Here is a 16,786-nt window from a genome sequence, read left to right on the forward strand (position 1 = left end):
GGATAAACATTAGGAAAATAGAACAGAATAGTACAACACAGGAACATGGCTTATGCCTCACTGTGTCTATACTGACCAAGATGTCATTCTAAACTAATCCCATTTCTTGTACATGGTCCCTATCTCTCTATTCCCTGCCTGATCATGTGTCTGTCTAAATGCCTGTTAAATATTTCTGTTTTTACCACTTCCCCTGGCTGTGTAACATGTTCTGTATAAAATCTTGCCTCATGCATCTCCTTTGAACTTTCCCCCTCTCACCTTAAACCTATGCCCACTTGTATTTGACAGTTCTACCCTGGAAAAAAAACCTCCAACGGTCCATCCTCTCCACAACTCTCATAATTTTATCTACTTCCATCTGGTCACCCCTCAGCCTCCACACTCGAGAGAAAACAATCCATGTTTGAGCAATCTCTCCTGATAGCTAATACACTCCAGTCTGGGTAACATCCTGGTAAACCCTTCTTGCACACTCTACAAAGCCTCCACATTTTAATTATTGTGTTGTGTCCAGAACTGCTCACAGTTCTCCACATGTTGCACAACTGAGGTTTTTATACAGCTGCTGTCTGACTTTTATACTGAATGCGCTGGCTGATGAAGACAAGAAAGCTGTACAGTTTCTTTACCACCCTATCCACTGTATTGCCACTTTCAGGAAGCTATGGACTTGCATGCCAAGATCCTTCTGATTATCCATGCTCCTAAGCGTCTGGCCACCGACTATATACTTTCTTCTTGCAGTTGACCTGTGAAAACACATCACCTCACACTTATCCAGATTAAACTCCATCTTCTAATTCTAACTGATCTGTAACCTGCTGTACCCTTTGATAACCTTCCTCACTATCCACAATTCCACCAATTTTCATGACATCTGCAAATTGGGCAGCACGGTGGCACAGTGGTTAGCACTGTTGCCTCATACCGCCAGAGACCCGGGTTCAATTCCCGCCTCAGGCAAATGTCTGTGTGGAGACATTTGCCTGTGTACATTCTCCCTGTATCTGTATGGGATTCCTTCGGTTTCCTCCCACAGTCCAAAAATGTGCAGGTTTGGTGAATTGGCCATGCTAAATTGCCCGTAGTGTTAGGTGAAGGGGTAAATGTAGGGGAATGGGTCTGGGTGGGTTGCTCTTCGGAGAGTCAGTGTAGACTTGTTGGGCTGAAGGGCCTGTTTCCACACTGTAAGTAATCTTAAAAAAAAATTACTAATCAGACCATGTGCATTTTTATCCAAATCATTTATACATATTACAAACAACAGATGTCCCAGCACTGATCCTTGTGGAATACCACTGGCCATAGCCCTCCAGTCAGCAAAATATCATTCCACAACTATCTTCTCTCTTCTATGGCCAAGCCAATTTTGTATCTAACTTACCAACCCACCACTGATCCCATGTGACTTAATCTTCTGAACCAGCTGACCATGAGGGACCTTGTTGAATGCTTTAGTATTCTGCCCTCAACATTCATGATATTTTACATTTTTTTCTATGTGACCCATACACAGATAGTGTTACTACAGCAGCATTTACCTCTCAAGATGTTTAGCTCCTTAAATTTTTCAGAATAAATAAAGATGACCCAAATGTTTGAGCTGAGATTTCTGCTCAGGATCAGAACATTTTGCGTTCAGTTCTGATTTAGATGATACTGTCGGTGAGGCCACATCTTCTGCTTCCTTATCTTCATTCTGCTGTTTACCACACACAGAATCTCTCTGTGATCAGCAAATGTTTCAGATGCTTTTAAGCATTCTTGGAGGTTCAAAAAGTGATTTATGAACAAAGAATATCTATAAAGATTTCTACATAAATCTTGAAGTGTATTTCTGCGACTGAAAATTTATAGAATGTATTTGAAATTGAGGAAGACGATGGGGATGAATCAGTATAAGATGCTCTCTGAATCTGAGACATGATCCTATGCACTTTAGTTCATGATTTCCCTCCTATTGCATGAAACCAGAAATACTTAAGCATTAAGTATCCCCCAGTACCATATCTATATTAAACCACAGTCTAGGACATAAGCTCAAGATCCAAGTTAACAGTACAATATCATACATTTGATTGACCGTATTGTGGAGGTGTATTCTATTGGATGTGATGTCAAACTGATGCTCTATCTAACTATTGGTTCAAGGATTTTTCTGTATGGAGTGTGAGCCTCTGAACAAAATAATTCGAAATCTTGGAGTTCTCTTTCAGAACAATACTGTGTATATATTCTCACTTGCTTATTAAGAACAAAGCCTTCAGTGAGCTCTAAAAACTGAATAAAAAATAAACACTGTGAATGCTGGGACTCTGAGATAAAAGCAGAAAATGAACTGGATTCCTCCAAACCACTTACCATCCTGACTTGGAAATATATCACGGTTCCTCCAGTATCGCTGGAACTAAATCCTGGAATTCCCTCCCTCCCTAAGGGCATTGTGGGTCTACCTACAGCACATGGACTGCAGCAGCTTAAGGAAGCAGCTCATCCCTACCTTCTCAAGGGGCAACTAGGGATGTGCATCAATGTTGGCCCAGCCAGCAACACCCACATCCTCTGAAATATGAAGCTCTAGTGAGAAAAAGTGTGTCTGCAGTTGTTCTGTTAGTTTAACAATTCATACTAAAAATCCAGTGATAAATTTATCAAAAATTGGAATCAAAGTTATTGGAAAACATTGAAGCTAGTTTCTAAATTGAGTAAATTCCAATACTGGGGGCATGCATTTAAGGTGAGAGGGAGCCAGTTCAAAGGAGATGTGAGGGGCAAGTTTTTTTCCACCAAGTGATAGGAGTCTGGAACACACTGCCTGGGGTGGTGGTGAAGGCAGATATGATCAGGGTGTTAAGGAACTTTTAGATGAACACATGGATATGCAAGGAATGGAAGGATATGGACCAAGGGCAGGGAGAAGGAATTTGTTTAATTTGGCATCATATTCGGCACAACATGGTGAGCCAATGGTCCTGTTCCTGTGCTGGACTGTTCTATGTTTTATTTTCTATGTTCTAAAATCGAAGCTTGATTGTATGATTCTAATGAGAGCCTATCTTTTGAGACAGAATCTCTTGCAGAATCTTTAGAAAGAATTTATACTGAGTCTTTGAAGAGGTTTAGTCAGGTCAGCTGACTGCTGAGAACCTGTCAGAGCTGAAAGTGCATCAACCTTAAAGTCTCTGAGGTAGGACCTTTAAAAGCAGCAGAAAGTGATGTTTGGTCCATAGTCTTTTCTATCAAACACTTTGTGCACATCGCTGTCTTCCCAAAGTTACTATAGCTGTTTCCTGGACCATGCAATAAAGAGAATCAAGGGAGTTATTAATAAAGTGAGATAATTCTGTACCTGCACAAAACCTTTCCACCCAACAATGCACAGTGCCTCATTCTGGCATTTGAAAGATTTCAATCTGGTCAGTAAGATGCCACAAATATCTTGTTATAGTATATGGCAGCCACGATAAATAAAATTCAGTGCCTTCAATTGATTGTGTTCAATGTTGTTTGTCTGAAATCCATGTCGAGAGACAGTCTTAAAAAGTTGTTTTAAAAGAAAATTGCTGTGTTGTTATTTGCGTTATAAGAGGAAGCATACATCACTGAGTCCTTAAAGCAGTGATACAAGGCAGACATGTTATTGGCACAGGATCTCTGTTATAAATTGGTACAGCAGACTACAAATGACACTCTAGTAGAATTCTCTCTTTCCAGCTCAGGCATGTCATTAGAGGGACCATTGATTAACTCAGCACGGAACAACAACATTGAAGCCAATGGCACTGGAGTCATAGGAAGATGGTTGTGGCTGTGGGAAGTTGATCATCTCAGCTGCAGAACAGCTCTGCAGATGGGTTCCTCAGGGTAGAATCCTAGGCCCAATCATCTTCAGCTATATCAACATCCTGGGGGTTAACATTGACCAGAAACTGAATTGAGGAGAAAGTGAGAAACTTCCATATCCGCCACAGATTCACCTGCACCTCCAACCACATTATCTACTGCATCCGCTGCAGCCGGTGTGGCCTCCTCTATATTGGGGAGACAGGCCGCCTACTTGCGGAGCGATTCAGAGAGCACCTCTGGGCCACCCGGACGAACCAACCCAACCACCCTGTAGCACAGCATTTCAACTCCCCCTCCCACTCCACCGAGGATATGCAGGTCATTGGACTCATCCACCGCCAAACCACAACAACGCGACGGTCGGAGGAGGAGCGTCTTATCTTCCGACTGGGAACCCTCCAACCACAGGGGATGAACTTGGACTTCACCAGTTTCTTCATCCCCCCTCCCCCCACCTTGTCTCAGCCGAATCCCTCCAGCCCAGCACCGCCTTCCTGACCTGCAGTCTTCTTCTTGACCTCTCCGCCTCCATCCTACTCCGACCTATCACCCTCACCTTGACCTCTTTCCACCTATCACATTTCCAACGCCCCTCCTCCAAGTTCCTCCTCCCTACCTTTTATCTTCTCCTGCTGAACACTCTCTGCTCATTCCTGAAGAAGGGCCTGTGCCCGAAACATCGAATCTCCTGTTCCCTGGATGCTGCCTGACCTGCTGTGCTGTTCCAGCAATAAAGTTTCAACCAGAAACTGAATTGGACTCAGAAGAGCAGGTCAGAGGTGAGGAATCCTACAGTGAGTAACTCACCTCCTGACTCCCCCAAAGCATTTACACCGTCTACAAGGCATAATTCAGGAGTGGGATAGAGTATCCCCACTTACCTGGATGGGTGCAGCTCCAACAACACTCAAGAATCTGGACACCATCCAGGGACAAAGCAGGCCTTGCTTAATTGGCACCATATCTACAAACATCTACTCCCTCCACCAGTGACACTCAATAGCAGTAGTGTATACTATCTACAAAATAGATGGCAGAAATTCATCAAGGTTCCTTAGGCAACACCTTACAAATGTATGACCACAACCATGTAGAAGGACAAAGGCAGCAGATACATGTGAACACCACCACTTGCAAATTCTTCTCAAAGCCAATCACCATCATAACTTGAAAATATATCATCATTTCTTCAGTGTCACTGGGTCAAAATCCTGGAATTCCCTCCCTAACGGCATTGTGTATCACCCACAGCACATAGACTGCAGCGGTTCAAGGTAGCAACTCATCAACACCTTCTCAAGGACACCTAGGGATGGATGATAAATGCTGAACCTGCCAATGACGTATCGCAGCAATGAATAAAAATCTTAGTTGTGGAATTGAGGATTATCAAATCAGCCATTATTCGTTTGAATTGCAGAACAAACTTGATGGGCCAAATGGCCTGCTTTTGCTTGAATGTTTTATGGTCTTATGGAATCTGAATAATTTTTTGAAGTGACACACTAGCTCTCACCATGCTGCAGGTCTCCACCAAGGCAATGCCAAAGTGACATTGCTGTAATCACTCCAAGTCGGGGTGCCTTCTGGGGGGGCTAGTCCAAGGCAATTCTGGTAAATGTTTTGTTGCTGCAGGCATCATGAAGCTGGTACATCATGAGCCACTTGCACAGTGGTTGCGTTTCTGAAAAGAGAAATATAACTATGTGTACATGCAGTTCACCAGAAGAAAGTAATGGCCTGAGTCTTCCAGATGGGCGGCAGGATATTGAGAGATTCCATTCTGTGTGAACAAATGTAAAATCCTGCAGTTATGAAGAAATCAAACACATCAGCCATGAGCAGAGTTAAAACAGTTCAGAATGAGACTGAAAGTGTGTTTGAAATCTTAATGATGCAATGACAAACCAGCCCAGCCACAGCTGAGCTACAATCAATAAGATCACATTGAGAACTAAATGGCCACAAAGATAAAGCACCAATGAAAGGGTTTAGTGTTTGCAATGTTGAAGGATCTGGCCAGATCCCATTGCGAATACTGTGTGCTAAGTTTGATGATTAAGCTTTGAAGGGGGCATTGAGACACAGGAGGCTGTTCAGATAAAATCCATGGAACGGATATCTGATAAAGATCTGGAGAGAGTTCCATGGTTCAGGAGATCAATGAGAAGCATAACCATGTACATGCAGTTCAACAAGAGAAAGTAATGGCCTGACAGAGATAAGTCCAACAGTAAAAGGTAAAGAGAGAGTCTGTTGGAACATTTGTGTAAGGTAAAGAATAGATTTATGAGGAATATCACACAAAGATTCTTCACTACTAGCAATAGAATATAGATGGACAGGTGAAAACATTGAAACCTATAAGAAATGGTGACATTCTGTAGCGGACAATGTCATTGGAAGAATATTAAAAATCACACAACACCAGGTTATAGTCCAACAGGTTTAATTGGAAGCACTAGCTTTCGGAGCGACGCTCCTTCATCAGGTGATTGCAACCACCTGATGAAGGAGCGTCGCTCCGAAAGCTAGTGCTTCCAATTAAACCTGTTGGACTATAACCTGGTGTTGTGTGATTTTTAACTTTGTACACCCCAATCCAACACCGGCATCTCCGAATCATTGGAAGAATGAATTTAGACAGCTGCTCACCCACAATTCTTTTGTGATTGGGTATAATGTGAGGATTAACATTAAATATATTCAGCATAATAGAAGGCTGACAGCAGCAGCAAATGAGCAGCACAATGTGCAGGACAATGTGATAAATATTTGCACAGTGAAGATTGCTGGATAATTTATAACAATTCATTACGGTCAGTCTCTGATGCAGAGATATTAATCATATTACGCTGATGGCCCAGAGCTATTAATAATACTTGAAGCATGTTTCTAACTAGAGAAATGAAATCATTATTTGTGTAGTTTTTAATAATTACATGGTTTACTTTTCCTGTGATATTCATCAAAAGATAACCCACTATTACTGCACGTAAATATTTGTCAACAAGTTATATCTTTGGGAGTGAATCATGAGCTGAATGTGCTGCTGTAACCAGACTCTCTCAAACAGGAATAAAAACAGCAAAGACTGGAAATCACCCACCGATGCTGCCTGACCTTCTGAGTATTGCCAACAGTTTCTGGTCTTATTTTCGATCACCATCAAGCACTGAATTATAGACAAGAACTCATAATTTTCCACTGAGTAACAACTGGCTGTGAGGATACTGACATCGAATTACATCCTGTGTATAGTGCAAAAAAAGGCCATTCAGCCCAACATGAACAGCCAGCTGGTTATTCCTCTGCATCAACTCTGTCCAACCGATTGGACTGAATTTACTGACTGTGGTGGTGACATAGAACATTACGGCGCAGTACAGGACCTTCGGACATCAACATTGCGCCAATCTGTGAAACCAATCTGAAGCCCATCTAACTATTCCATTATCATCAATATGTTTATCCAATGACCATTTAAATGCCCTTAAAGTTAGTGAGCTGAAAATGTGTTGCTGGAAAAGCGCAGCAGGTCAGGCAGCATCCAAGGAACAGGATAATCAACGTTTCGGGCATGAGCCCTTCTTCAGGAATGTGGAGGGTTTGCCAAGCAGGCTAAGATAAAAGGTAGGGAGGAGGGACTTGGGGGAGGGGTGTTGAAAATGCCCAACCAACCCAACCTCCACTTCCGGCACTACCCCTTCAACCACAAGAAATGCAAAACTTGCGCCCACACCTCCCCCCTTACCTCCCTCCAAGGCCCCAAGGGATCCTTCCATATCTGCCACAAATTCACCTGCACCTCCACACACATCATTTACTGCATCCACTGCACCTGACATGGCCTCCTCTATATTAGATTAGATTAGATTACTTAGATTACTTTACAGTGTGGAAACAGGCCCTTCGGCCCAACAAGTCCACACCGACCCGCCGAAGCGCAAACCACCCATGCCCCTACATTTACCCCTTGCCTAACATTACGGACAATTTAACATGGCCAATTCACCTAACCTGCACATCTTTGTGACTGTGGGAGGAAACCGGAGCTCCCGGAGGAAACCCACGCAGACACGGGGAGAATGTGCAAACTCCACGCAGTCAGTCGCCTGAGGCGGGAATTGAACCCGGGTCTCTGGCGCTGCGAGGCAGCAGTGCTAACCACTGTGCCACCGTGCCGCCCACAATTGGGGAGACAGGCCGCCTACTTGCGGAACGTTTCAGAGAACACCTCTGGGACACCCGGACCAACCAACCCAAGCACCCCGTGGCTCAACACTTCAACTCCCCCTCCCACTCTACCAAGGACATGCAGGTCCTTGGACTCCTCCATCGCCAGACCATAGCAACACGACGGTTGGAGGAAGAGCACCTCATCTTCTGCCTAGGAACCCTCCAACCACAAGGGATGAACTCAGATTTCTCCAGTTTCCTCATTTCCCCTCCCCCAACTTTGTCTCAGTCAAATCCCTCGAACTCAGCACAATCTTCCTAACCTGCAATCTTCCTGACCTCTCCGCCCCCACCCCACTCTGGCGTATCACCCTCACCTTGACCTCTTTCCACCTATTGCATTTCCAACGCCCCTCCCCCAAGTCCCTCCTCCCTACCTTTTATCTTAGCCTGCTTGGCACACTTTCCTCATTCCTGAAGAACGGCTCATGCCCGAAATGTCGATTCTCCTGCTCCTTGGATGCTGCCTGACCTGCTGCACTTTTCCAGCAACACATTTTCAGCTCTGATCTCCAACATCTGCAGTCCTCACTTTCTCCTTAAAGTTAGTGAGTCTACTACCGTTGTCGGCAGAGCATTCCACACCTTTACTACTCTCTGAGTAAAGAAACTACCTCTGACATCTGACCTATATCTATCACCCCTCAATTTAAAGCTATGTCCCTTTGTGCTAGCCATCAATATCTGAAAAAGGCTGTCAGTGTCCACTCTATCTACTCCTCTGATCATCTTGCATGTCTCTATTAAGTCACCTCTTAACCTTCTTCTCTCTAATGAAAACAGCCTCAAGTCCCTCAGCCTTTCCTCATAAAACCTTCCCTCCATACCAGGCATCATCCTAGTAAATTTCCCCTGAATCCTTTCCAAAGCTTCTACATCCTGCCTATAATGCGGTGACCAGAACTGTAAGCAATACTCCAGGTGCGGTCTCACCAGGGCCCTGTACAGCTGCAGAAGAACCTCTTTGCTTCTATACTCAATCCCTCTTGTTATGAAGGCCAGCATGTTATTAGCCTTCTTCACTACCTGCTGTACCTGCATGCTTACCTTCATTGACTGGTGTACAAGAACACCCAGATCTCTTTGTACTGCCCCTTTACCTAAATTGGCTCCATTTAGGTAGTAATCTGCCTTCTTGTTCTTGCCACCAAAGTGGATAACCACACATTTATCCACATTAAACTGCATCTGCCATGCATCTGAGCACTCACCTAACCTGTCCAGGTCACCCTATAATCTCCTAACATCCTCCTCACATTTCACCCTGCCACCCAGCTTTGTATCATCAGCAAATTTGCTAATGTTACTATTAATACTATCTTTTATATCATTAATATATATTTTAAAAAGCTGTGGTCCCAGCACTGATCCCTGCGGTACCCCACTGCCTGGCATCTGGGCTTCTGAAATATGAGAGTAGATCGTACCCAATTCCTGCTGAACAATCAGATGGCTGGTACTTCTTCAATCAGCAGCTATGCTAGCAGGAGGAATGGCCACTGCTGGTCATTCAGACAAGCCCCAGCAATAGGGACAGGTGGAGGTAAGTTTGTCATTATTGAGGGAAAGAGAGGCTTTCTGAGGGATTAACCCTTGCCACAGTGGAAGGCAGAGATTCTGTGGACTTGTTGGGCTGAACAGCCTGTTTCCACACTGTAGGGATTTGATGAAGATAACAAGTTCTCAGTCCCATTTTGACAGCCGTGTCTCTAGTCCAATCTGACAGCAGCAGTCAAGCATCAGGACAATATGAAACATCTTCACAATTTATCATCATCGTGAGTATCTTGACCATGTGACTCACACCAAATCACCTGCTTTTTTTGTGGCCTCCGTCACAAGTCTTGCTCCAGAGCTTGAACCCCTAACCTTGGCTGTTACTGAGTACTGTACTGATAGACTACTCCATAACATTTCTCTCTTTTAGATGAGACACTCAACTGAAATTGGAGGTGTAGTGGACAGCGAAGAGGGTTACCTCAGATTACAACAGGATCTGGACCAGATGGGCCAATGGGCTGAGAAGTGGCAGATGGAGTTTAATTCAGATAAATGCGAGGTGCTGCATTTTGGGAAAGCAAATCTTAGCAGGACTTATATACATTTAATGGTACGGTCCTTGGGTGTGTTGCTGAACAAAGAGACCTTGGAGTGCAGGTTCATAGCTCCTTGAAAGTGGAGTGGCAGGTAGATAGGATAGTGAAGAAGGCATTTGGTATGCTTTCCTTTATTGGTCAGAGTATTGAGTACAGGAGTTGGGAGGTCATGTTGTAGCTGTACAGGACATTGGTTTGGCCACTGTTGGAATATTGCGTGCAATTCTGGTTTCCTTCCTATTGGAAAGATGTTGTGAAACTTGAAAGGGTTCAGAAAAGATTTACAAGGATGTTGCCAGGGTTGGAGGATCTGAATTACAGGGAGAGGCTGAACAGGCTGGGGCTGTTTTCCCTGGAGTTCGGAGGATGAGGGGTGACCTTATAGAGGTTTACAAAATTATGGGGGGCATGGATAGGGTAAATAGGCAAAGTCTTTTCCCTGGGGTGGGGGAGTCCAGAACTAGAGGGCATAGGTTTAGGGTGAGAGGGGAAAGATATAAAAGAGACCTTAGGGGCAACATTTTCACGCAGAGGGTGGTATGTGTATGGAATGAGCTGCCAGAGGAAGTGGTGGAAGCTGGTACAATTGCAACAATTAAGAGGCATTTGGATGGGTATATGAATAGGAAAGGTTTGGAGGGATATGGGCCGGGTACTGGCAGGTGGGACTAGTTTGGGTTGGAATATCTGGTCGGCATGGACGGGTTGGACCGAAGGGTCTGTTTCCGTGCTGTACATCTCTATGACTCTATGAATGTCCATTTAAATATTTCTGAAAAAAATTCCACAATTTGTTGAAGCTTGCCATTTTGTATTTATCAGGTTAATTAATCACAAACACTAATTCAAGGGAAAAAACTAACATTAGTACTCCATGGGAGGAGAGTGTTGATTGTTTGTGTTACAACACAGGGTAGACATTCCTGCTTCCTGTAAACCAGCAACACAGAAAAAATTTATCCCGTGCAGTACTCTGCGAAAATTCCAGAGACCAAGAACAATTTAATGCAAAAATTAGCATAACAGAGAATAATTAACAAAAAACTAACTACAACTCCTTCCTCTAATCTATCTGTTATCTTCCCTTCTATAATGCTAGTCCGATAAAACTCCTAATTATGATTTACAAAACAAAACTTCTTATCTCAAAACCAGGCAACTTTCAGTTTTCTCTGAATTCCTTCTTCTTGGGGATTCTGCTTCACAGGCTACTGATTGATAAAGGTGCCTTTAAGAGAGCTATTTTTTTCCAGATAGTCTTTACATGTTGGTAGCTTGGCAGTTCTCCTCTCAACTGTTCAATTTTCTCTGGTCTTATAACCTCAAAGAATTGGATTGTGTCATTGGCTTTTAAGATTGTCAATATGCTAAACTTAAACTGGATTGGAGTTTGGTACTTTTCAGGGTATAATTTAACCTGATTGGCCTAATTCAAATCCATTTTGTTGTTTCCAGGCAACCAGCTACCCTACTACCCCAAAAAGCTGGAGCACATGTTACATTGTGTCTTTTTTTCAGAACACTTGGTGCTGTCAGGCAGTTTTTGCTAGGTTTTAGCTCTCTTCAACGTATAGTACACCCACATCTTCATAACATTTGGCAAGTGGACTCTGATTGATAGAGGTGTTAATGTGGAGAATTCACTTGTTTATGATGATTAACAGTTAACTGCTTGATTGAATTTTAAAGCAGGCAGATTGACTCTGACTCGGAATCATCAAGACATTCTCCTGAGAAATGAACCAGTGAATAGCTGTCACCTATTTTGCTGAGTTTAAACTGACAGTGTGTGTACATTTTTAATTTTTTTTCATTTCTTACCGACAGGACCAGCATTTATTCCCTGTCCCTAGTTGCCCCTTCTTGAACTGCTGCTATCCATGTGCTGTAGGCTCATCCACAATGCCCTTACACAGGCAATTCCAGGATTTTGATAGTGATACTGAAGGAATGGTGATATATTTCCAAATCAGGATGGTGAGTAGCTTGGATGGGAATTTGAAGGTGGTGGTGTTCCCATATGTCTGCTGCCCTTGCTCTTCTTGATGAACATGGTCGCAGGTTTGGAAGGTGCTATCGGAAGATCTTTGGTGAATTTCTGCAGTGCATCACACTACTACTACTGAGTGTCCTACAGAAGACTAGGGCCCCGTGTGTTCATATATGCAGCTTTCAAAACACGCAAGTGTGCCACACATTGAGCCTGATTGACAATCTCACAATTCTGTCTGTATAATTCATTGCACATTCAAGATTATCTAGCAATTGATGGCAAATTTTAGCATCACCATCTAATGTTGACCATAGTGTTGTGAATTTTGGAAATGCAAGCTAATTTGGTACAATCGACTTGTCATACAATCATACAATCATACCTTGTCCTATCATACCTTGCTTGTTGTGAATGGCCAAAGGAATATGCTGTTTGATATGATCCATCGGTCTACAACAGGCAGACTATTGACACTACACTGACACTGAAATTCATATTCCACATTAGTCATTTCTGTGATAGACAGAACAACTTTATGGCTTGATGGCAGCATCCTATTAATGGGAACACCACTTGTATAGTTGCAGCTTCACCTGTTACTCAAATGTTTGAGATACTTTACCCCAACAGGGTGCTCAGGACCAAGGGTTAACGCCTTGGACTCTTTTGTGAGTTAGTTTGATTTTACAGTGAGGAATGATCTGATCGGGGAACCATTATCTTGCAGTGTGGCTCATATGTGCCCTATTTCAGATCCAGCCTATTCCACAGTGAACAAATATCTCAGGTCCTGTTTCTGGGGTTACTGATATGGTCAATTTTCTAGTGAATGGAATGGCAGGAATCCCAATGTGTGTAGTGACCAGTGAAGGTAGATTTGCAGGAGACAAGCATAGAGAAGCTTTGGCTGATTTCACAAGTCAGACATCAAGGCAAGGGAGCTCAATCTGACTGTTCCACTTCAAGCATGTATCTAGCTGCAGGATGGAGCCCATTATGACATGTCAGAAAATTCTTACATGTAAATGCAGATTCAAATATAGAAAATGTGTCATCATCAATTAGATTTATATAGAAGTTAAGAAGTTCAGTGTCACTTCATCAAAGACATGTTTCTCATGGAATCTAACAAAGATGTTTGTGAGACCTGGATGTAATGGGGTCTTGCTGAGGTACATCTTTCAGGATGTGTTGTGATAAATTATTGGCATGGGCTCCTGTCTCCATTTTAGCTTTTAATGTGGGTCCTCCTGCCTTTCTGAATACTTGCTAAGAATGGCTGTGAAAGCTTCCGATGACCTGATACCATCAATGTGGTGTGTGAGACTATCCTCACTGATGTTTTTGTGTATCTTAACAATATCCTTGCTGCCTGTTTTGTGGTATTGTATTGTTTTGTGGTTGTCTGTGTTTAGTTCTGGGTCTGGTTTGGTCTTTGGTGAGAAAGTGAGGTCTGCAGATGCTGGAGATCAGAGCTGAAAATGTGTTGCTGGAAAAGCACAGCAGGTCAGGCAGCATCCAGGGTACAGGAGAATCGACGTTTCGGGCATAAGCCCTTCTTTAGGAATGAGGAAAGTAGGGTTAGGGTTAGGGATTCCTGAAGAAGGGCTTATGCCCGAAACGTCGATTCTCCTGTTCCCTGGATGCTGCCTGACCTGCTGCGCTTTTCCAGCAACACATTTTCAGCTTTGGTCTTTGGTGCCAGCTGCATACACCTAATGATCTCTGCCACATGTTTTATAGATATTCAGAAAATGACAGCTTTTGGGTATTTGAGATAAACCGGGTCTGTTACAGATGTTATTGATTTGATGCACTTTGCTGACAGTATAGGTTGCACCTAAAGTGTGTAATTGTGGTTAGCCATGCACTGTGGCTCCAGACTTATCTCCATCCTCAAGGTAATGCCTCAATAGTATGGCCCTTTTTTTTGCCCAGAGATCCTTCCTGAAAACTTTCATTGTTGTTGAGAAAATGGGCAGTACGGTGGCTTAGTGGTTAGCACTGCTGCCTCACAATGCCAGGGGATCAGCATCAGCCCACAACTGCCTCCTGGGAAAGCTGAGTGGTGATCTCCCTGAAATCACTGAGTCAACTTCATTCCAGGAGGAACACAGTAGGTCAGGCAGCATCCGAGGAGCAGGAAGATCGCCGGAGTTTCAGGCCGGAGCCCTTTATCAGGAATGAAGGCTCGTGATGAAGGGCTCTAGCCCAAAACGTCAATTCTCCTGCTCCTCGGATGCTGCCTGACCTGCTGTGCTTTTCCAGCAACACACTGTCAACTCTGATCTCCAGCATGTGCAGACCTCACTGTCTCCTTATTCCAGGAGAAAACTGAGGCACATCCTGACCTGAGTAGCTAGTCCCGGTAAGTGCATTTACATCAAACCCTGAGGGGAAATAATCCATTATTACTAATTTATCAGACTCTGAAAACATATTTCATGCAGTCTGCTCGTCACAGTCACGTTTAGATACAGGAGCAGTTTATTAGTTCATATGACCACCAACGCAAAGCATCTGCTGGAAATATAGAAGAACAATGATGTGAAGGCCTGCACTTTATGGAAGCAAAACACAATGCCTGAATGATTTTAACTGTCTATTTATCATTAAACTTTAATTTGTGAAGCAGCATGATCCGAGGAATTATGGTCCGAGCTTATCGAAGCTCAATACAAGAGCCAGCTGTTTAAACCACTGTGTTCCTGCAGCCACATAAACAGATGCATCAGGGTGTATTCAGAGGCTCTTTGCATATTAACAATGTCTGTCTTTACCATGTATCACCTTGTGCATGGTTAGCCTGAAATTAAGGTCTTTGCATTTTAGAAACATGTCCCAAAGATATTGTTCTGAGGAATGAAACCAACAAGTTACATCTCTAGTAAAATCACACAGGAATTTCACAGTGTCTAACTGTCTGCAAAATCATATGGAGACAGAAACATTTCAAAGGGTTGTTTATACTCACAATGTAATGTTTGCTCATGTCTGGACTATAGTCCTTACATGAAGAAATGACAAAATCTGCTTTTGAAAAATACAACATCCCTGTTGAGAATCTCCGAGACGAACTGAACGTGATAGAATGAAATGGTGTAGCTCACAAACCAGAGAAGCTCCACCATGTCTGTACAAAAATGGCACGATTGGGGTATGGCTAGATCCAAGATGCTTCAACCTTTCACTTAGACACTGTACATATCAAATACCAACTCCAGATCAATTAAATTATAACATTTCTGGAGCAAGATTCTTTTTCAAACGAGATACAAAAAAGAGTCACTGGACCCAAACGTTAACTCTGCTTTCTCTCCATGGATGCTACCAGGCCTCCTGAGTTTCTCCAGCAATTTCTGATTTTGTTTGATTTCCAGCATCTGCGGTTCTTTGTTTTGTTTTTATTTGAGATACTAAACATGTCTTCCAGTCTGTCCACATGGTCGAAGAATCCCAGGAGCTTATGACATATATGCCACCATTTGTATTGTGCTGTTTCCCGTGGTTACCATTTGGGGTTCTCAGTAAACCCAGACTCAGTCCAACAACACATTGTTCAGACAGTTGAGAATGTACCTGGATGTGTTTGCAAAGCTGACAGTATCACAGCTGTGTGTTAGACAAAAGCAGTGCGTTACCATAACCTGCACCTGCTGATGTTAGCAACACAATAATGATCACTAGACCCAAAGTGTTCCCCCAATATCACTTCAGTCACTTGCCATGTCTTAATGCTCGTCTGTCTTTTCTAATTAACTTGCTCTTTCCTGGTGCAGCAACATCCTCATCTATATTCCTATAGAAACCCTCCCTCCTCATCCCCCCCAAACCCTCTCCCCCTGCCCCCCACCCCACCCCACCCCACCACCCCAATTGTTTACAGACTCCTGAAATAAACTTGGCAAATCTCCCCGCCAGGATATTGGTCCCTTTTCAATTCAGGTAAAACCCATCCCTTTTGAATAGCCCTTTCTAGAAGAAATGTCAATGATCCAAGAATCTGAATTCCCTCCACATCGCATCACCTCTTCATACAACTGGTTTATCTGGACTATACTTTTATTCCTTTCCTCATTAGAACTTGGCAGTGGGAGTAAACCAGCAATTACTACTTTAACTTTCTACCTAATCTCATATATTCACTCTGCAAAGCCTTAACCCTTTCCCTAACTATATCATTCCTACCAATGTGTACAACAACTTCTCGGTTCTCACTCTCCTCTGACAATATGCTTCAGCTGTTTTGAGGTGTCCTTAATGCTGGCACCATGGGGGCAACTCAATATTCTCAGTTCATGCTGACTGCTGCAGAATCTCCTGTCTGTACCCCCAATCACTGTTCTTTTAAATCTTGATAAATCCTGCTTAACATGAGATTCATTCTTAGTGCCAAGATCTGACTGCCATGTCTATTTTCTGCAGAGAGACTATCCCCTTCAGTACCCAAAATTAATATGTGTTTCAGAGGGGATTATCTGCAGAAGATTTCTGGACTACCTTTCTTACCTTTCCTGACACTCACCCATCTATCTGATTGATCCTGCGATGTAATCACTTCTCTAAATCTGCTAGTCATCACACTCAGTGTCTTTTCAATGCCCTCATT

This window comes from Chiloscyllium plagiosum, unplaced genomic scaffold (assembly GCF_037043375.1).
Source record: "Chiloscyllium plagiosum isolate Xiang-an unplaced genomic scaffold, Cpla_swu_hap1 HiC_scaffold_43, whole genome shotgun sequence".
NCBI classification, from domain to species: Eukaryota; Metazoa; Chordata; class Chondrichthyes; order Orectolobiformes; family Hemiscylliidae; genus Chiloscyllium; species Chiloscyllium plagiosum.